The sequence below is a fragment of the Equus caballus genome, chromosome 8 (genome assembly GCF_041296265.1).
Source record: "Equus caballus isolate H_3958 breed thoroughbred chromosome 8, TB-T2T, whole genome shotgun sequence".
Lineage (NCBI taxonomy): Eukaryota > Metazoa > Chordata > Mammalia > Perissodactyla > Equidae > Equus > Equus caballus.
In genome coordinates, this window is record NC_091691.1 from 1,341,735 (window position 1) to 1,362,006 (window position 20,272).

The window sequence follows — 20,272 nt, forward strand, 5'->3', positions numbered from 1 at the left end:
ATTGAATATAATTCCCATCAAAATCTCAACAAGACATTTTGTAGATACAGAAAAAATTATGCCAAAATGTGTATGGAAAAGCTAAGGAGCACGCATAGCTAAAACACTTAAATAAGAGAATAAAGTGGGAGAAATAAGGCCACAAGCTTGTAAAAGTCAAAGTTACAGCGTTCAGAGCTGAATGGTTTTGGTAGAAGGATAGACGCAGATCAAGAGCACACGGTAGGCGTGGTTGGCGGCATTTGGGATGTCCATCACGCAGCCCTGCACAGCCCTCCTGCATTCCTCACCGCGACCAGAGAGGGCGCTAAAGGAACTGGCCCTGAGGTGAGAAGCGGATTCCCCCGCCAGCCGGAAGTCCGCGGTGGGCGTGTCGGGGGCGTGGTCGGCGCTTGGAGGCGGGGCCGCAGCCGCCAGCCCCTCCCCCAGGGCCCTCAGAGCCGGCGGCGGCGGCGACCGTTGGGCGTCAGCGGACTTGGCAGCGGGGACATTGGCGGCAGCGGCCCCTCAGAGCCTGGACCCCGGTGAGGGCGCCGACCCCGGTCGTGTGTGGCAGGTGACAGTCGCGGGCGCTGAGCAGGGACCAGACTCCGCTCGCGCTCCTCGTCCTGAACGCGCTGACTGACTGGAAGGTGTGGCCGCCCCGCGTGCCCCCCGAGGAGGATGTGCAGGTTTGTCCTCAGGGACCGAGGGCTCCAGGCCCGGCCGAGGGGGCACAGGGCGGGGCTCAGGGCGTCCGAGTGGCTCCTGAGCGCGGAGTCAGTGGGTTTGGCTCATTTAACTTGAGGCTTTGGGAAGCACGAGGGTAAAATGGGGCGAATTGTGCAGGATTTCAACGCTAAACAGCCTCGTCATTTAGGTCTTTTGGGTAATATTGAAATTTCAAAAACTGCAGAAAGTAGTTTGTCAACGGCTTTACCATCGATTGATGTGATAGCGATCACGGAAAATCACTGTTTTGCAGTTGCATTTCCTGTCGGTGTCATTTGGGGCAGTTTTGAGAGAAAAACTACAAACTTTAGATATGGTGGTTGAGAGGGTGGAACTGAAGGGCCGATGTCACTGACGTGAGAAGCTGGAGCAGGCGGATCAACGGTCAGAGAGCGGACCCCAGGGTCCCAGGGCCTGAGAGGGGGGGCTGGGCGTTCATGTTCAATGGGAACAGGGTTTGTATGAGATGGGGAGTGTTCTGGAAAAGGGTAGTGGTCATGGCTGCACAGCATTGCGGATGGACTTAATGCCGCTGCGTGCACACTTAAAGACGGTCGGAACGGTAAATTTTGGGTTATATAGATTTTACCATAATGAAAACAGATGATTAGGAGTGGAGAGCCGGGATCTTTGTGCCAGCTTGTCCTCAAAATGCTCCTTCCCGCTTTCCTGCGATCATTTGGGGCAGAGAGGATCTCCTTTCTAGATCCATTATGCGTCCCAGGAAGTTTATCGTGGAGATTTAAACAGTGTAATTTCTTTTAAGTCTTAATAAGTTTGTAAAGAAATTGGCTATCTGGGGTGAAAAGCCATAGGGAGTTAGGATTGGGGGAGAAAGGATTCCATCTTTCTTTCTTTCATATGGTAGTTCAAATATTAGTTTTTGAGGAATCTCCATCCTGTTTTCCAAAGTGGCTACAACAGTTAACATCCCACCAGCAGTATATGAGGTTCTCCTTTCTCCACATCCTAAAACACACTTGCTATTTCTTGTCTGTTTGAATAGCCATTCTGCTTGGGTGTGAGGGGGTATCTCACTGTAGCTTTGATTTGCATTTCGCTAATCGTTAGTGATGAACATCTTTTCAAGTGCCTGTTGTTCATCTGTATATCTTCTTTGGAAAAATGTCTGTTCAGATCCTCTGCCCATTATTTAATTGGGTTTTACTGTTGATGTTGAGTTGTATGAATTCTTTATGTATTTTGGATACTAATCCAAATATTAATGCAAACATCTTCTCCTAACTTAGTTAGTCTTTGCATTTTGTTGATGGTTTCCTTTGCTATGCAGAAGCTTTTTAGTTTGATGTAGCCCCATGTGTTTATTTTTCCTTTTGTTACTCTTGCCTAAGGGTGCATGATATTCAAAAAGATACTAAAGCTGACGTTTAAGAGTATATTGCTTGTGTTTTCTTCTAGGACTTTTATGATTTCAGATCTTACATTCAAGTCTTTAATCCATTTTGAGTTAATTTTTGTGTATGGTGTAAGATAATGGTCTACTTTCATTCTTTTCCATGTGACTGTCCAATTTTCACAACACCATTTTTTGAAGACTTTCCTTTCTCTCTTGTACGTTCTTGGCTCCTTTGTCGAAAATTAGCTGCTCATGGATGCGTGGTTTATTTCTGGGCTGTCAATTCTGTTCCACTGATCTGAGTGTGTGTTTTTCTGCCACTACCATGCTGTTTTGATTACTGTAGCTTTGTAGTCTATTTTGAATTCAGGAAGCGTGACACCTCCAGCTTTGTTCTTTTCTCTCAGGATTCCTTTGGCTATTCAGAGTTTTGTGTTGTTCCATATAAATTTTAGGATTCATCATTGTATTTCCATGAAAAATGTTGTTGAGATTCTCATACACAGTGCATTGATTCTGCAGATTGCTTTATGTAATAAAGACATTTTAACTCTGTTTATTCTTCCAGTCCATGTACGTGGAATAGCTTTCCATTTCTTTATGTCTTCTTCAATTTCTTTCAATAGTGTCATATTTTTCAGTGTATGGGTCTTTGACCTCCTTGGTTAAATTTATTCATAGGTATTTTCTTCACTTTTTTGAGACTGTAAATGGATTATTTTTGATTTCTCTCTCTGCTAGTTCCTTGTTAGTGTATAGAAATACGACTGATTTTCATATGTTGATTTTGTACCCTGAAACTTTACTGTATTCATTAATTATTTCTAGCAGTTTTTGGTTAATTCTTTAGGGTTTTCTACATAGAAAATCATGCCATCCAAAAATAGTGACAGTTTAACTTCTTCCTTTCCAATTCAGATCCTTTTTATTTCTTTTTATTGCCTACATTCTCTGGCTAGGACTTCTAATACTATGTGGAATATAATGGTGAGAGTGTACATCCTTGTCTCGTTCCTGTCTTTAGAGGAATAGCTTTCACTTTTTCACCATTGAGTGTGATGTTGGCTGAGGGTTTGTGGTATATGGCCTTTTTTACATTCAGGTACTTTCCTTCTATTCCTACTTTATTGAGAGTCATTATCATAATTAGATATTGGATCTTGACAAGTGCTTTCTCCGCATCTACTGAGATGTTCATGAGTTTTTTATTCTTCATTTTGTTAATGTGGTGTCTCACATTGATTGTTTTGTGGATGATGTTGAACCATCCCTGCATCCCTGGAATAAATCCCAATTCATCATGGTGTACGATTCTTTTAATGTATTGTTGTATTTGATTTGCTAATATTTTGTTAGGGGTTTTTGCATCTGTGTTCATCAGCAATATTAGTCTGTAACTTTCCTTTTTTGCATTGTCCTTATCTGGCTTTAGTTTTAGGTTAATGTTGGCCTCATAAAATGAGATAGGGAGTGTCCCATCCTCTTCAACTTTTTGGAAGAATTTCATAAGGATAAATATTAAGTGTTTGAAAGTTTGGTAGAATTCACCAGAGAAGCCATTTGCTCCTGGACTTTTGTTTTCTGGGAGGTGTGTTTTACTGTTTTAGCTTTCTTACTAGTGACTGATCTATTCAGGCTCTTTATTTCTTCTTGATTCAGCTGCAGGAGGTTATGTGATTCTAAGAATTTATCTTATTCTCCTGGGTTATTCAATATATTGGCGTATGGCTTTTCCTAGTATTTTCAAATAATCTTTTCTATTTCTGTAATATCTGTTGTAATTTCTCTTCTTTCATTTCTCATTTTATTTGTACATTCTCTCTTTTTTTATTCGTGAGTCTTGCTAAGGGTTTGTCAATTTTGTTTTTCTTTTTGAAGAAGCAGCTCTTATTTTCGTGGATCCTTTCTTTTCTTTTTTTAGTCTATTTTTCATTTATGTCTCATCTGATTTTTATTATTTCCTTCCTTCTGCTGACTTTGGGCTTATTTGTCTTTTTTCTCCTACTTCTTTTAGGTAGAATTAGATTATTTATTTGAGATTTTTCCTGTTTTTTGAGGTATATTTGTATTGCTATAAACTTCACTCTCCATACTGCTTTTACTGCATCCTGTAAGTTTTAGTATGTTGTGTTTTCAATTCCATTTGTCTTTGGGTGTTTTTTTGATTTCTCCTTTGATTTCTTCATTGATCCAATAGTTGTTCAGTAGCATGTAGTTTAGTCTCCATGTATTTGTGAGTTTTCTAGTTTTCTTCTCCTAGTTGATTTCTAATTTCAGACCACTGTGGTCAGAAAAGATGCTTGATATGATTTCAATCTTCTTAAATTTATTGATGCTTATTTTGTTTTCCAACATATGGTCTATCTTTGAGAATGTTCCATGTGCACTTGAGAAGAATGTTTAGAATATCTATGCTGGTACTTTACAGTAGAATATTATATATATATAGAGAGAAAGTCCATCTGGTCTAGTGTTTGCTTTAATGCCAATGTTTCCTTGTTGACTTTCTGTCTGGATGATCTATCCATTATTGTAAGTAGGGTGTTAAAGTCCCCTACTGTTATTCTGTTGCTGTCAATTTCTCTCTTTACTTCTGTTAATAGTTCCTTTATATCATTTGGTGCTCCTGTGTTTGATGCATACATATGAATATGTCATGTCTTCTGGGTGGAATGTCCCTTTTATCATTATAGAATGCTCATCTTTGTCTCTTGCTATCTTTTTTGGCTTGAAGTCTATTTCGTCTAATATAAGTGTGGCGACACCTACTTTCTTTCAGTTGCTATTTGCTTGGAGTATTATCTTCCATCCATTCATTCTGAGCCTTTGTGTGTCTTTAGACCTGACTTAGCTCTCTTGGAGGCAGCATATTATTGGGTCTTGTCTTTTAATCTATCCAGCCACTCTGTGTCTTTTGATTGAGGAATTCAATCTATTCCCATTTAGAGTGATTATTGATATGCGAGGCTTTAATACTGCTATTTTATCTATTGTTATCTGGTTGTTCTATGTTTCCTTGTTTCTTTTTCCTTGTAATTCTGTCTTCAGTTTCAGTCTGCTGGGTTTTTGTGATGTTTTTCTCATTTTCCTTTTTATTTATGATTTATGACTCTGCTCTGATTTTCCAGTTTTGTGGTTAACATAAGGTTTGTATAAAAGATCTCCTAGATGAGAGGTCCTTTTTCTCCTGATAGCACTTTATCTCCATTAGCCTATGAAGATACTATCCTTTTCTTCATACTGTTCTATGTTTTTATTGTCACAAATTATCCTTTGTGTGTGGTGAGTTTGTTATATTAAAGTGGTTATAGTTATTTTTGATGTGTTTTTTTCCCATTTAGCCTTCATGGTATAACTGTTTACTTAGTATGATATAGAGTTGCAATTTTCTGATTCTGTCTGTGTCTTTATCACCAAGCGGAAATCTTGTCAACCTTTTCCTTTTAGTTTCAGGTACGGTGCTCCTTTGAACTTTTCTTGTAAGGGAGTTCTACTGGTGATAAACTCTCTCAGATTTGTTTGTGAAAGCCTTTGTTTCTCCTTTATATCTGAAGGAGAACTTTGCTGGATAGAGTATTTTTGGCTTATAGTGTTTGTCTTTCAATATTTTGAATATATCATTCCACTCTCTCCTAGCCTGTAGAGTTTCTGCTGAAAAATTTGTTGATAGCTTCATGGGGATTCCCTTTGTAAATTATTTTCATCTCTCTGGCCACCCTCAATATTCTTTCTCATCATTGACTTTTGACAGTTTTAATGTTACATGCCTTGGAGAGGTCTTTTTGCATTGAGATACTTAGGAGTTCTATTTCTTTCATGTACTGGTATATCTGGTTCTTTTCTCAGGATTGGGAAATTCTCAGCTATTGTTTCTTTGAGTAAGCTCTCTGCTCCTTTCTCACTCTCTTCTCCTTCTGGGATACCTGTTATCCTTATGTTGCTTTTCCTAATTGAGTCATATATTCCTCATAGAATTTCTTTATTTTTTAAAAAATGTTAGTTCTCTCTCCTCTTCTACCTGAATCATTTCTACGTCTCTATCTTTGAGTTTGCTACTTCTCTCTTTGATATGGGCTGCTCTATTTCCAGTGCTTTCTACTTTATTTTTCATCTCATTTATCATGTTCTTCTCCTGAATTTGTTTGTGTGTTTCTTGAAAGTTTCAGTCTCTTTGATGATGTACTCCTTCTCTTCATTAATTTTATTTCTGAGCTCATTGAATTGTCTGAGTTTTCTTGTAGCTCATTGAGTGTCTTCATGACAGCTATTTGAGTTCCCTGTCAGTCAGTTGGCAGTCTTCCATGACTTCCAGTTTGATTCCTAGAGACTTCTCATTTCCTTTTTGTTCTGCCTTGTTACTGTAGTTCTTCATGGTGCTTGATGAGTTGATCCTCTGCCAGTGCATTTGTGGCAGTAAACACCTTTCTTATTTGGGTAAGACTTTGGGTACTTTGATTCTAGGCTGCTTCTGAATGTTTTTGAGAGCCTGCACACTTCACCATCCACTGCCACTGCAGAGGCATTGTCAGTACCGTCCCTGCGCTGCTTGTGGTTCCAAGGTTGTTGGTGCCTTGATGTTTATGATGTTCCTGCATTCTCAGGTGTCACCATCAGGGTGACCAGCCTGCAAACACTTCCTCTGCATTTGGAGTCTCCTGAGTGTCATATTTTCCCACTGGCTCTCCATGGGCTTGGGTGAGGCTGCCCTGTGCTCCACTTGTGCTGCTGCTCCCAGGTTTTATGGCAGCATTGCTGCCAGGAGCAGTAGGTTCACAGGTGTCACTGTCACTGCTGGGTGACCAGGGTCTTGTAGACATTCCCTGCTGCTGGTAGAGTGTGTGTCAGGAGTGCCACCACTGGGGGCTGGGTCGTGGGTTCTGCTGTGGCTCCTGAAGCCTCAGGTCTCAGGTGCCATTTGCCACTGCTGGAGAAAGGGCAAGGGCTGAGACATGAGTACCATTGCTGCTCCTGCAGCATTTGGATGAGTTTGACTATTTTAGAAATCTCATATAATTGGAACCGTGCCGTATTACAGTATTTGTCCTTCTGTGTCTGGCTTATTTCAATTAGCATAATGCCCCTTGAGGTTCATTCATGTTGTAGCATATGGCAGGATTTCCTTTTTGTTTTTTTGGTTCCTCACTGAATTATATTCCATTGCATGTATATATTAATTTTTCCTTAATGTTTCATTTGTCAGAGGACATTTACATTGTTTCTACCTCATGAATATTGTGCGTAATGCTGCAATGAACACAGGAGTGAAATTTTCTCTTTGTGATCCTGATTTCAATTTTTTAGATAAGTACCCAGAAGTGGGAGAGCTGCATCATATAGTAGTTGTACTTTTAATTTTTTGAGGAAATCCTGTACTATTTTCCACAGTGGCTGCATCACTTTACATCAAACATTTGCCCATTTTTCAATAAGGTTATTTGACTTTTTCTGTTATGTCACAGGTGTTCTTTTATGTATTTTTTATAATAACCTCATATCAGATATATAGCTTATAAGTTTTTTTTCCCATTCTGTAAGTTGCCTTTTCACTTGCTGTTTCCTTTGCTGTGTATATTTTCAGATAATTGTGACCTCCCTTTTCTAAATTTTGTTTTTGTGTCCAGTCATTTGGCGTCATGCTCAAGAAATCATTGCCAACACCAATGTCATTATCCTTTTATTCTGTTTTCTTCTAACACTTTTACAGTCTCCATTATTATGTTTAATTCTAATCCACTTGGAAATCATTTCTGTGTATGGTGTTAGATCAGACTCCTCAATTTTATTCTTTTGAATATGCATATTCAGTTTTCTGCAAACCTTTTGTTGGAGAGCTATCGTTTCTCCATTGTGTATTCTTGGCAACCTTGTTGAAGATCAGTTGACCATCTATGCGTGACTTTATTTCTGGGCTCTCTATTCTGTTTCATTTGTATAGATGTCTGTCTTTCTTCCAGTGTAACACTTCATTGACTATTGTAGCTTTGCAATATGTTTTGAAATCAGGAATTATGAGACCTCCAGCTTTGTTCTTTCTCAACATTGTTTTTTTCTGTTTGAGGTATTTCGTGGTTCCATGTAAAGTTTAGGGTCAAATATTTTTCTTTCTGTAACAGATAGCATTTGGATTTTGAAAGTAATTGCACTGAGTCTATGTAACACCTTGGGTAGTATAGATGTTTTAACAATACTAATTCTTCCAGTGGACATTGGATATCTTTCTGTTGATTTGTGTCTTTTTTTTTTTTTTTAAAGATTTTAATTTTTCCTTTTTCTCCCCAAAGCCCCCCGGTACATAGTTGTGTATTCTTCGTTGTGGGTTCTTCTAGTTGTGGCATGTGGGACGCTGCCTCAGCGTGGTCTGACGAGCAGTGCCATGTCCGCGCCCGGGATTCGAACCAACGAAACACTGGGCCGCCTGCAGCGGAGCGCGCGAACTTAACCACTTGGCCACGGGGCCAGCCCATGATTTGTGTCTTTTTCAATTTATTTCATCAATGTTCTTTAGTTGTCACTGTGCAGATGTTTCAGTTCCTTGGTTAAATTTATTTCTGAGCATTTTATTCATTTTGATGTCATTGTAAATGGGATTGTTTTCTAAATTTCTTTTGCAGGTAGTGTGTTGTTAGTGTGTGGAGGCACAACTGACTTTTGTATTTTGTTTTTGTATTCTGAAAATGTTCTAAATTTGTTTGTTTATTCTAACAGATTTTGGTGGAGTCTTTAGAGTTATCTATATATAATATCCTATCATCTGCAGAGACAGTTTTAACTGTTCCTTTCTGATTTGGATGTCTTTTACTTCTTCTTCTTGCCTAATTGCTCTAGCCAGGGCTTCCAGTGGTATAGTCAGTAGAAGTGGTGAGAGTGGTCATCCTTGTGTTCTTTCTGATCTTAGAGGAAAAACTTTCAGCTTTTCATCATCTGGTACAATGTTAGCTGTGATTCTGCCATATATGACCTTTATTATCTTGAGGTAGAGCCCTTCTATTTTGAGTTGGTTGAATTGTTTGGTCTTGTTTTTATCATGAAAGAGTGTTGAAACTTGTTGAATGCTTCTTATACATCAATTGAGAGGATCATGTGTTTTTTGTCCTTCATACTGTTAATGTCCTATATTACACTGATTGATTTTCATATGTTGAACCATCCTTGCATTCTAGCAAATACCTTACTTGTTCATAATGTATAAATTTTTTAAGGTACTGTTGAATTTGGTTTGCTGGTATGTTTTTTTTTTGGGCGGGGGCTTGGATTTTTGTGTAAATATTTATTAGGGATATTTTTGTGTTGTTTTGTTTATTGGTTTGTGTTTTCTTTATCTACATCTTATTTCATTGAAGATGGTATTTAAGGTGCTGGCTTTGGCCATTTTGGTGAGTTACTCGGTTTTCCTGCGTTTATTTCATGTGTACATGTTATGGTACTTTGATTTTTCTCCTGTTATCCTGTCTCATGTCAACTTAATTCTTAGACTAACCAGAAGGACCTAGAGGGTAGAGGAATTGTCATCCTCCCCTACAGTGGGAACCCTGCCTGTCACTCTTCCCCAGGAAATACAGCACCTGATTCTTGGCTCCAGCTCCTCTGTGTGTTGAATTCAGGGATTTTGGGCTGGGTGTGTTCTCACTGCTTATATTCTCTGGAGGAGAGTGTTCAAGATTGGAATTAGGAAATTGTACATTTTTCTAAATGGATACACAATTTAACCCAACCAATTTGAATGAAGATTCAAAAATATAAACTGAGGAATAAAAGAAAATTATGACGCATTTATAACTCTGCATAATGTATTGGAGAAGGGGACATGAAAAGTAGTGTCAAGTATTCTGAGAAGAGTTAGATAGCCCATTTGTTGTCACCACATTCACAGAATCCTTGTGAACATACTTCTAGAGCAGCAGTGCTGGTTTCCCATCTTGGAGGACTCTTGGTATAAAGCTAAGAACTTTTCACCTGCCATCACATCTGACCTCCCAACTGACAGAGTGACAAAATGGAGGACAAGGTGTCCATCAGTGCAGAACCACTGAGATGGGTCATCATAGGATTTTCAGAGTGAACATATGCCCCACACTGTGGCGCCCACCTGGTGTTCTCTGTATAAGTGTGTTTTTATATCTTGTAGTGCATCATTGAAGAGTAAATAGTTTGTTTGAAAAATTGAAGAGAGTGTCACAATAATTGTTCTCTGTTTCTGGAAACGAGCTATATGTAGGAAAAAGACCTGCACCCCAACTATAGTGGAGAGTGAAAATTTCAGAGTGAGAGGCCTAAAAGCTGACATGATGGAAATAAATACAGTACATTTTTTTTAATCTGAAATACCAACCCACCCATTTCTACCATTTCTGAGATGTCACCTGACATTTCTAGGACAAAGAACATAAAATTTGTTCCTATTTAAATGAAAAGTAGCAAATGGTATACATTTTCAGTATTAATATGAATAATTGCTGGGGCTGGCCCAGTGGCACAGCATTTAAGTTCGTGCACTCCGCTTCAGTGTCCCAGGGTTTGCTGTTTCGGATCCCAGGCATGGACCTACGCATCACTTGTCAAGCCACGCTATGGCAGGCCTTCTACATATAAAGTAGAGGAAGAGGGTCACGGATGTTAGCTCAGGGCCAATCTTCCTCTGCAAAAAGAGGAGGATTGGCGGCAGATGTTAGCTCAGGGATAGTCTTCCTCAAAAAAAAAAAAGATGAATAATTTCTGAGGCTGTAATATATAGCATGGTGACTATAGTTAATAATACATTGTTGAACACTTTAAACTTGTTAAGAGAGTAGATCTTAAGTATTCTCACCAAATACAAAAAGGTGATGGATGTGTTAATTAACTTATTGTGGTAATCATTTGAAAATGTGTGTGTATATATGTATTAAATCACCACATTTCACACCTTAAATATAATACAATATTTACTTGTTAATTATACCTCCACACATTTGGAAAATAGAATCATTGGAAATTCCATTTGAAAAGCCATATTTATCTGAGTTTTCAAATTATGTACATTCTTCTCTAGTCATCTCTATATATTACCTACTTTTTCTCTCTATGCAACGGAGACTATGTATTTAGTGAACTTCCTATCTCTATGAATTCACTGAGAAATTTGTGTTCATTGTCACTGTGAAAGGCTAAATTATTCACTGAGAAATTAGTAAAGAAATATCACAATATTTTCACTAGTACAGTTCTGTTAGAGTGAACAGGTTGGGTAAAAAATTACATAATTATTTTGTAAATGGAGTACTTTAGATACAAAAAAAGAGTAAGATTAAAGCTGTGTTCTAGTTAATGAATTGATGCTCAATCACACACGTTTATTATTTTTTCACAAAAGCTATACATAGGAAGAGAAGTGATGATACACAAAATACACAGAACAGGTAAAAATTTTAGGACAAAAGTGAGAGAGTAGCCAAGTTTAAAGCAAAGTTGGTCTCTTTCATGGTATGAAATTCTTCAGTACAAATGCCCATCATGGCTGATTCACGACACATTTCTACCTATATTTGTGTGTGTGTGTGTGTGTGTGTGGAAGGGAGAGAGAAAGAAATAAAAGGAAAAGAGTAGGTAAAATACACCTTTCTGAACGTTTCCTTAAGAAGGTGCCTGGTGGGGATAAATAGAGGCAGCTGTGCAGGTCCCCGGACCTCTAGCATGACCCCTGCTCAAAATAGCCCATCACCTCAGCTCCATCCGCTCTAATGTGTGGTCATTGTCATCTTCTGATGTGAGGGTCCCTGTGGGCCAGAGGATGGTGTGAAACCTCCCTTCTCCTGTCACTCAGCCATGGCTCAGTCACTCAAAGTCTGTTTTCCTTGTCTCCTGGGGTCTCAATCCTTAAGCCCCCTTCACTCCTCAGTCTCTCCCTCCTACAAGGGTCTCGGTTTCACCCTGGGGACGCTGCCCTCTTCGTGGAGCCCCATCTGCTTAGGTCCCAGGGCTGCAGCCCCAGCGTCATCCTGGACAGCTGTGCTGAGAGGTGGGTCCCAGAGCAGCCGACCTCTGTCTGTCTGAGGATGAAGAACAGCCTCTTCTCAATACCTCCCTGCCTTGTTCCTGTTGATGGACCCCCATCCTCACCAAGGGGGACATGAGAGGCATGAAGGGGGAGGGTCCAGGGGCCTGCACCTGCCTCAGTGGAAAGTGGGGTCAGAGAGAGGGGGAGCGCCTCCATCTTCCCAAAGAGTGAGACGTGGCTAGTCTCAGGGCCTTTGTCCTTCTGCTGTGAGAAAGCAGCACAAATTGTCCCTCTGGGGCCAGTTCTCAGGGCTCTGCTCTCCACTGTGTAACAACTGAAGGGGCATCAGTGAGCCCACCATGTGAGTAGGCCTCTCTATGAAACTGAGGGGTGAGTGTGGGGAGGAGGTTGCAGCCCAGTGAAGGCCTGGGTGAGGGTCCCACCCCTTTGTGAGGAGGGGACTGTGGAGAAGGCAATGCTTAGGGAGGCCCTGCCCTCCCGCAGGTGGGATGCTGACAGTGTATTCTGACATGGTGCAAAGCGCACCAGGGCCAGCAGGGGGCGCGGTGGGCATGTGTCTGAACCACATGTGATGAGAGAGAGCTGTGAGCCAAGCACCTGGCTGCTTAGCTGGTGCCCTCTTCTCAGTGACCCCTGGGCCCCAGCAGATCCTTCCTCCCAAGGTCCCAGAAGAGCCCATATCATAAGTTACAGGCTCCATGTCATCCAATGATAAACTCCAAGGCAAAGGGGATTGAATCTTGGTTCACAGACAGGCTGGGAGAGGTGAGGGGAGGAGAAGGGGAAACAATTTGGATGAAGGGCTCTTGCTCCCATCAGAGTGAGGGAAGGGATGAGGGATAGATAATTGGGCAGCCCTGTGTTGGCTGGGGGAGGGAGAGAGAGCTCTGGGGCGTCTCCATCATGGTCCAGACCCCTCTCCTCACCCTCCTCACTCACTCACAGGTGACTGGACTCTGGGGTCAGGTCGGGTCCCTAGGAGGATACAGGGACCTTTCCTTCCCCTTGGTGTCCAGCCTGGGGTGTGGGAAGGGCCCTGACTCTCCACCTCTGTGACTCTGTGTCCCTCATTTCAGAGTCCTGGGCACGGCCTTTGCTGACCCAGCCATCCTCGGTGTCAGGGACCCTGGACCAGAAGGTCACTATCTACTGCTCCGGGAACAGCAACATTGGATCCCATAGTGTCTGTTGGTTCCAGCTGTCAGTGGTGCTGCCCCAAAACTCTGACTCTTGGAAGTACCAGGCCCTGAGAGATTCCAGATGATTCTCTGTCTCCAAGTCAGGTAATGTGGTCTCTTTGACCATCTGTGGGCTCCAGCCTGAGGACGAGATGATTGTTACTGTCACACATATGACAGAGACCTCAGTGTACTCAGTGCTGTGTGCCCACGAGGAAGTGAGACATAAACCACCCCCCTGGGGCCCCTGATCACACCTTCACTCCTCTGTGATTGACGTCACCTCTGTCACCAGCATCTGAGGGTCTGAGCCCCCTACATGGGTCTGTCGATCTGAGCATGTCCGTTCCTCTGATGCCCTGTAGACTGAGCCATTCCCATGGATGCACCCTCTGCCTGCTCATGTCCACACAGGCAGGAGCTCCTTTTCCAGGGCACCTGGTCTCTCCAGAGAGACAGTGATGGGGACAGAGGGAGGCTGACTCCAGTCATGTCAGAAACAAGAAGGACCTCGAGACTGTGCTGGAGCCAACACGGATCTCACACGAATCCCACGCTCCTGGTGACGACAGTGTTAGGAAAATAAGTGTATTAAATTGTTGGGGACTAATTCTCATGAAAAACTGAAGGAGAAAATATTCTCAATTTTTGGACTTATAATCGATGATCTAATAAAATTCTGTGCATACTCTGCTGATGCAGCTGAAAGGCAAGCTGCTATGGCCTCTTTGTAGTGACGGGGACATCCCTCAACTCACACCCCTGGTGTCTAGAATCCCAGCTGCCCAGGTCCCTCTCTGACACCAGGAGAAGCTTCATGAAAAGCATCGGGACAACAGTCCTCCTCTAACCGGAGGGCCCAGGTGTGTCAGAGAGGCCGGGTGGGGTGGGGTCTGAGGGCATGTGGGACAGTGTGGGACAATCCTGAGATGGCCCCTCCCAGCTGGGAAGCCACCCAGGGCTCCAGGGGTTCAGCCATCAGTGCGCTCACTGGGCTGTGCTGACCTCCAGGACCCAGGGTCATCAAGAGCCAGGGCCTCCACCCCCTGGGGCAGCTCATCCCTCCTCTACCTCCATCTCCCTGTGAGGACCAGGGCAGGGAGGCCAGGGGCAGACAGAGAGCAAGGGCTGATTTGAGTGTATCCACTCCACCCCCGATGGAAGTTTCAGGAGATACGGAGAGACTTAGGGCAGCTCCGTCTCCACAGCACAGCTCTAGGGCTCAGAGTCTGGGTGTCTCCCGTGCCATGGGCTCCTCTCCTCCTCACCTCCTCACTCCCCACACAGGTGAAAGTGACTCACCCTCGGGATGGAGATCCACCCCCAGCTCTGCCCCATGCCCCACCCTCCTTCACAGTGAGCTGGGATCCTGCCCTCACACTCCTCTCTGTGCCCTACAGTGTCTGTGGCCCAGGAAGGGCTGACTCAGCCACCCTCAGTGGCCAAGTGCCCAGGACAGACAGCCACACTCACCTGCACTGGAAAGAGCAAAAATGTCGGCCATGAGGGGGCAGCGTGGCTGCAGCAACCCCAAGGCCATGTCCCCACACTCCTGACCAGCAGGAATAACATCTGGGCCTCTGGGGTCTCCGAGAGATTCTCTGGCTCCAGGTGAGGCAGTGTGGCCCCCTGAGCATCTCTGGGCTCCAGCCTGGAACGAGGCTGATTATTACTGCTTCGTGTGGGACAGCAGCCTCAGTGCGCACGTGGGGCCCCAGGCCAGTGGGGAAGGAGACACAAACCCTGAGCTCCCCAGGCTCACCCAGCGCATGGGGACCTCCCAGAGCAGCATTCACTGCCCAGGAAAGGACAGGGGCTGGGTTCCAGCTGACAATTGTGTGGCCTATTCAGGAGTATTAAAAATAATACAATAAGTGAAAATTTCTTCACCTGCATGATTAACAAATGTATGGGCAACATCCTTGTGAATGCATTTGTGGCTCTATGAATATGCACATTCATACACATTAAAAATGTGTAATAAAGGATTTCAAGGTTTAAGTAAGAGAATATTAATTTTTTGAGATTTTTCTTTTCTATTCCATTTGGAGATGCTGGGTTCACCTGCTTAGAGGGTCCATCTCTCCGACCTCAAGTGGCCATCCACCAACGTCACCAGCAACCAGCCTCCCCTCTTTTCCTGACCTCGGTACATGACCTGACCTCTGATTTGAAGGCTCTTCCAGTCTCTCCCAGGGTGATCGCTTGACTCATCCCACAGATCCCAGCTTACATACCACAGCTTCGTCCAGGCTCCTTTGTCCCAATATCCCAGGGCACACCCCACATGCACAATGTGCCATCTGCACTCCCCACATGCACACAGACATGTGCACACCCCACATGCACACAGAGACATGTGCACACCCCACATGCACACAGGGCCGTGTCAGCATAGGTGTGTTCCTGTTGCGCCCTTTCACTGTCCTCTCACACACCGAGGTCAGTGTCTGCCACAGCAGGCAAGGTTGGAGCTCTAGGGTGGAATGGACAGAGACTGACAGTTTGAAAATAATTATAGTTTTTCATGAAAATAGAAGTCCAAGTGTGAGAGCATCACTGTCCCCATGTAATCCTCGAAGGCCTTTCTCATTCCACTCTCTTGGGAGTAACATTGGGAAAGACTGCTGTAAAATCGAACACTCTGCGTGGTGTGCTTAGGGATGTCACAGCGGCTGCAGGATGGGCAGTCACCAGCAGGGCAGCAATGGAGTGTCCTCAGACTTAGGAGAGGCAGGTGTTGGGTCAGACAGATGTTCAACCACTCAGTGGGCTCCAGGGCAGTTGGGCGACCTGTGTCCTCACTGATGTGGGACTTGCCTTTTTCACAGACATTATCTCTTGCATTTTCGGCATTTTTCATTTTTCCACATATGACCAGCAGGGGGCGATGTGGGACTGCCCTGTGGTCCCTACACAGCTGCTCAGGGAGGATTTTCACTCAAAGCAGCGTGGGTACCAGCAGAATGCACGGTCCCCTTCCCAGCATCTCCTCTACTACCACAAGGATTCAGAGAAGCACCAGGGTTCCAGGTCCCCAGCTGCTTCTCTGGATCCTAAGATGCCTCGGCCAATGCAAGGATTCTGCTCATCTCTGGGCAGCAGCCAGAGGATGAGGCTGATTATTCCTGTGTGATTGTGCACAATAGGGCTTCTCACAGTGACACAGGCAGATGGGAAATTGGGACAAATACCTCAGCCCACTCAGGCACTTGGAATAGACGCTTCTGCAATTTTACAGTAACTTGTAGACGCAGTAGCTGTGCACGGAAGTAGTTTCTGGTTCACATCGGCTGTCTTCCCAATGTTCCAGTCAATATACCTGCAATCTCAGGTAAACAAACACCAAAATGAAAACTAAACCAAACAAAATTCAAATCTCATGATGACACTGAATCTTTGCCTGGTGACCCATGTGTGATAAAATGAGAGCCTTTGTAGCTGGGCTGTTTGTCTTGAAAGATGGGAAATTAGCCTTTGCTAGATTTCTTCTTGGTGGGAACCCAGGGTCCATCCAGCAGATACACAGTCCTCCACAGCAGTGACTCTGCTCTGTGAAGGGTCAGAGCGGAGACCTTCCCTCCCTCCCAGGCTCTTGTGCTCAGATCTGGCTGAGGCTCACTGTGTTCAAGCACAAAACATTAAGATGTAAGATGTTGTGAGAAACATCCCAGGAGGAATTCCAGGCACAGAGCTGGCCTGACACACTTGCTGGGTGCCTGGACCTACAGTTGTGATGTCAGCAAGAAGGGGAGACTAAAATGGTGAGCCTGCAGCATGGAAGCTGGGTGAAGTATGTCCCACAGTTGTGACTTTCCTACCGCCGATCCCCCTCAGGGCACATGGGACTCCCTCCGGTGTGTGATCTGGAGCCTACAGGTACACACTTGAGTTCTTCTCTCCTCTTGTATCTCAGTGGACCTTTCCAATTAGACAAAGTGTAAGAGAAGGACAGTGGAATATGAGGGAGCAGAAACTCCCCGATATGTGCATGAAGTCAGTCCAACCCAGGAAGCTCTTTAGAAGGACCCAAACCATCTCCTTTAAGGGAATCAACAGAAACATAGGTTACAATGGAAATCAGCATCAAGGATTCCCAGAAAGAGCCCCTAAGTGTGTGTCCTAGGACAGCAGGGGTTCCAGACCAATCTCCAGATCCAGGTCTGTAAAGATAACCTCCTTGACTACTGCAGGCTCCAGCCAGAGGATGAGGCTGATTGTCACTGTCAAACAGCTGCATGCAACCTCGATGCCAATCCTAGTCCGTGGGGAGTGAGATCCACTCCCCAGTCTGAGCTAACTCTCCTGTGTCCCTGCCTGGAGGCAACACCAGCCCAGGTTTTGGCTTCTGCTGTCACTTGTGCTACTAAAACCAGAGGGACTGATGCTTTTTAGTCAGTCCACCTGTATGGATGCAAAAAAAAAAAAAAAAAAAGCCATTTTATTACTGGTTTTCCAATGCAAGCAAATCATTTTATCACCAGAACCTATACAAGCACCTCCCTGCCTCATGCATGCATGGAGAAGAGAAGTCAGCCAGCGAGAGCCAGGAGACCCAGGTCCTCCTCTGCTCAGTCCCCTGCATGTCCCATGAGCCTGGCCCAGGCTTTGCTGATCATGCCCTGAGTTCTCACACCCATCACCTCCTCACTTTCCCCAGTTTAATCCCACAAATCTTACCGGTTTTACAGCTACAGATTTTTTGAGTGTTTATTTTATTTTGGAGGGGGAGATGTTTGAAAGCATCTCAGGTCATTGGGATCTAGAGCCTATGACCCAACCCTCCTTATCACAGACAGCCCTGATATTACAAAACAATTTACAGATAGCCCTGTTCATTAATCACATCAGCATATGGAGCAGCTACCAAGTAAACCTGGTCAGGGCCCAGTGTGAGTTGTGTAACAGATCTTGGATGCCACTAAGTCAAGGAGGGAGGACGGACCTCAAAAAAGAGAGATGCACATAGTAATGGTTTACTTATCAATCTTCAGACTAAAAACATTGAGAAAACTTGACTAAAATGGGAAAAACTACCATAAATATATCACAGATTCAAAAGAAGAAAGAATAAATCTCCAGAACAGTCATTAAGGGCAAATGAGCCCAGAGTGATCAGCAGGAGGGAGGGCGCCTTTCTCCAACAGCGCCGTGTTCCAGTGGCCACTAGAGAAGGCATGACCAGCACTTGTGCAGTGGGGTTGGGGGGTCTAACAGGAGTCCCTCACAACAACAACAGCAACAATAACGGTGACAACAACAACATAAATCAGCCTGTCAGGGTATCCCAGACAGATTTCTCACCAGTATGAACCAACAGAGTACACTGTAGAGTCTTAGGCCTTGAACTTGGTTTAAGATGCTCCAGACATATGGCAGAAGCAAAGTAAAAGGTTGGGTAAACCTGAAATATCTGGCGCCGTGAGGACTGTGCGATGCATCCCGTATTTATCCATCCGGAGGTCATTGGTTATCTACAGGCAATTAATGTCTCAGACTCAAATCCCATGAAACGACCTACTTGTTTTGCTATTCTGGGTAGTGACAACACCATGATCTGTGAGCAAAATCAGGACATCCTCCAGGAGAGTTGAGTGGAGTCAGAGGCACTGGCCCCTGGATCTGAGACCAGCAGAGGTGCTGTTGGACAGGTCCTGAGAGGGCAGTGTTCTGGGCAAGGCAGGCACAGAGAATGCTCTACTGGCTCTTGCAGACTTGGGCATTGAGTTTTCTCATTGAAGTGTGGCTTTTTGATACCTTAGTTTGTTTGTTTGGCCTAAAACTAGGTTCTCATACCCAGTCTAGGGAACATGGTGTACAGCTTGTAGCCCCATCTTCTCAGTTTATGCTCCCAAAGCCCATCCTTGGCAGCAACAAATTATGTGATCATCTCACATTCATCAGATATTCCTCAATGTCAAGGTCAGTCTGCCATGAGGCCAGAGTCCATGATGGGTCAGGGAAAAACCAGAGACACATAGTCTAGCTGTGTTTGATGCAGGGTAGCCGAATGTTCATGGGTACATCCATCCACGCCATTTAGGAAACACCAACAATTGGCTGGGCTAGATGGGGAATAGGAAGCATTAGAGGATTTGACATGGAATATATGAAATCCGATTAAGTTTATGAAGTCCTGATGCTGCAAAGAAGATGAGTGGGTAGGTGGTGAGAGTGAAGGCAGAGACCTTTCAGGGGTTGTGGATTTGCTACAAAGATTAGACTGGCAACCTGGATGAAGAGTAGATCAGGAGAGGTGAAGAAAGATCATCAGCTACTGTGTGATTTTTGGAGGCAAGAGGTAAAGAATGGGATGTGGGGAAGATGTTTGGAGTCTGGTTCTTGGAAAGAGGATGGGACCTGAGTGAGCTTTACCTCCTGGCTGAAGGTTCATGGACAGTGATGTGGGGTTGAGGTCCTGAGCTCATCCCTGTGATGGAAATGTTGACAACAGCCTTCCTGCCTTGTTCAGTGGTGACACAGGAAAGTTTTCTCTTTAGTTGTCAAGTGTGGAATCTCAATAAGCTTCACTCCTTCTTCTCTGAGATTCACTTGAGATGTTCTCTCTCCATTATCTCTTGTGTCCACAGGCTGATTGATCACATGGATCAAAAATGTCCCTGCAGTCCTAGGTGTCGCATCCACACAACAAATCCTCTTGAATGAGAGAGGCTTCCCTCCCTGATCCGTTGAACAGGAATCCTGGTTGTCATGAGGTCCAGACCAGAGTCCTTAGACCATTTCCCCAGATTCCGTCATGGCATCCCAGGAGGGGATTTCCTGATCGGTTTGGGAAATTAAAGGCCTATTTCTGGAGCTGCAGTGGGGGTTTTTCACATGCTCAGCACATGGTTAGGAAATTAGGGGTCTAGAGAGGGCAAGAAAAGGCAAAATGTTTGCCTAAGTGGTCCCCACCCAGCACATCACTCTGCCCTCCCTCCCCATCATTAGTTCACGTTGATCCTAGCACTGTGGACACTGGGAGCTGAACCGGGGACACAGGCCACAGGTTCCTGTCTCACAGAACTCTGC

General features: G+C 44.1%; 1 protein-coding gene across 6 annotated transcripts in view; it reads left to right on the forward strand.

The window, feature by feature from the left end:
- The first annotated feature begins 421 nt into the window (after positions 1 to 421).
- LOC102148794 (rho GTPase-activating protein 20-like) overlaps positions 422 to 20,272 on the forward strand; it is a 99,029-nt gene continuing 79,178 nt past the window's right edge. For all 6 annotated transcript variants that reach the window (XM_070276002.1, XM_070276003.1, XM_070276005.1 and 3 more), the window contains exon 1: positions 422 to 671. The gene's annotated coding sequence lies outside the window, so the exon portion shown is untranslated. The remainder of the gene's footprint in view (positions 672 to 20,272) is intronic.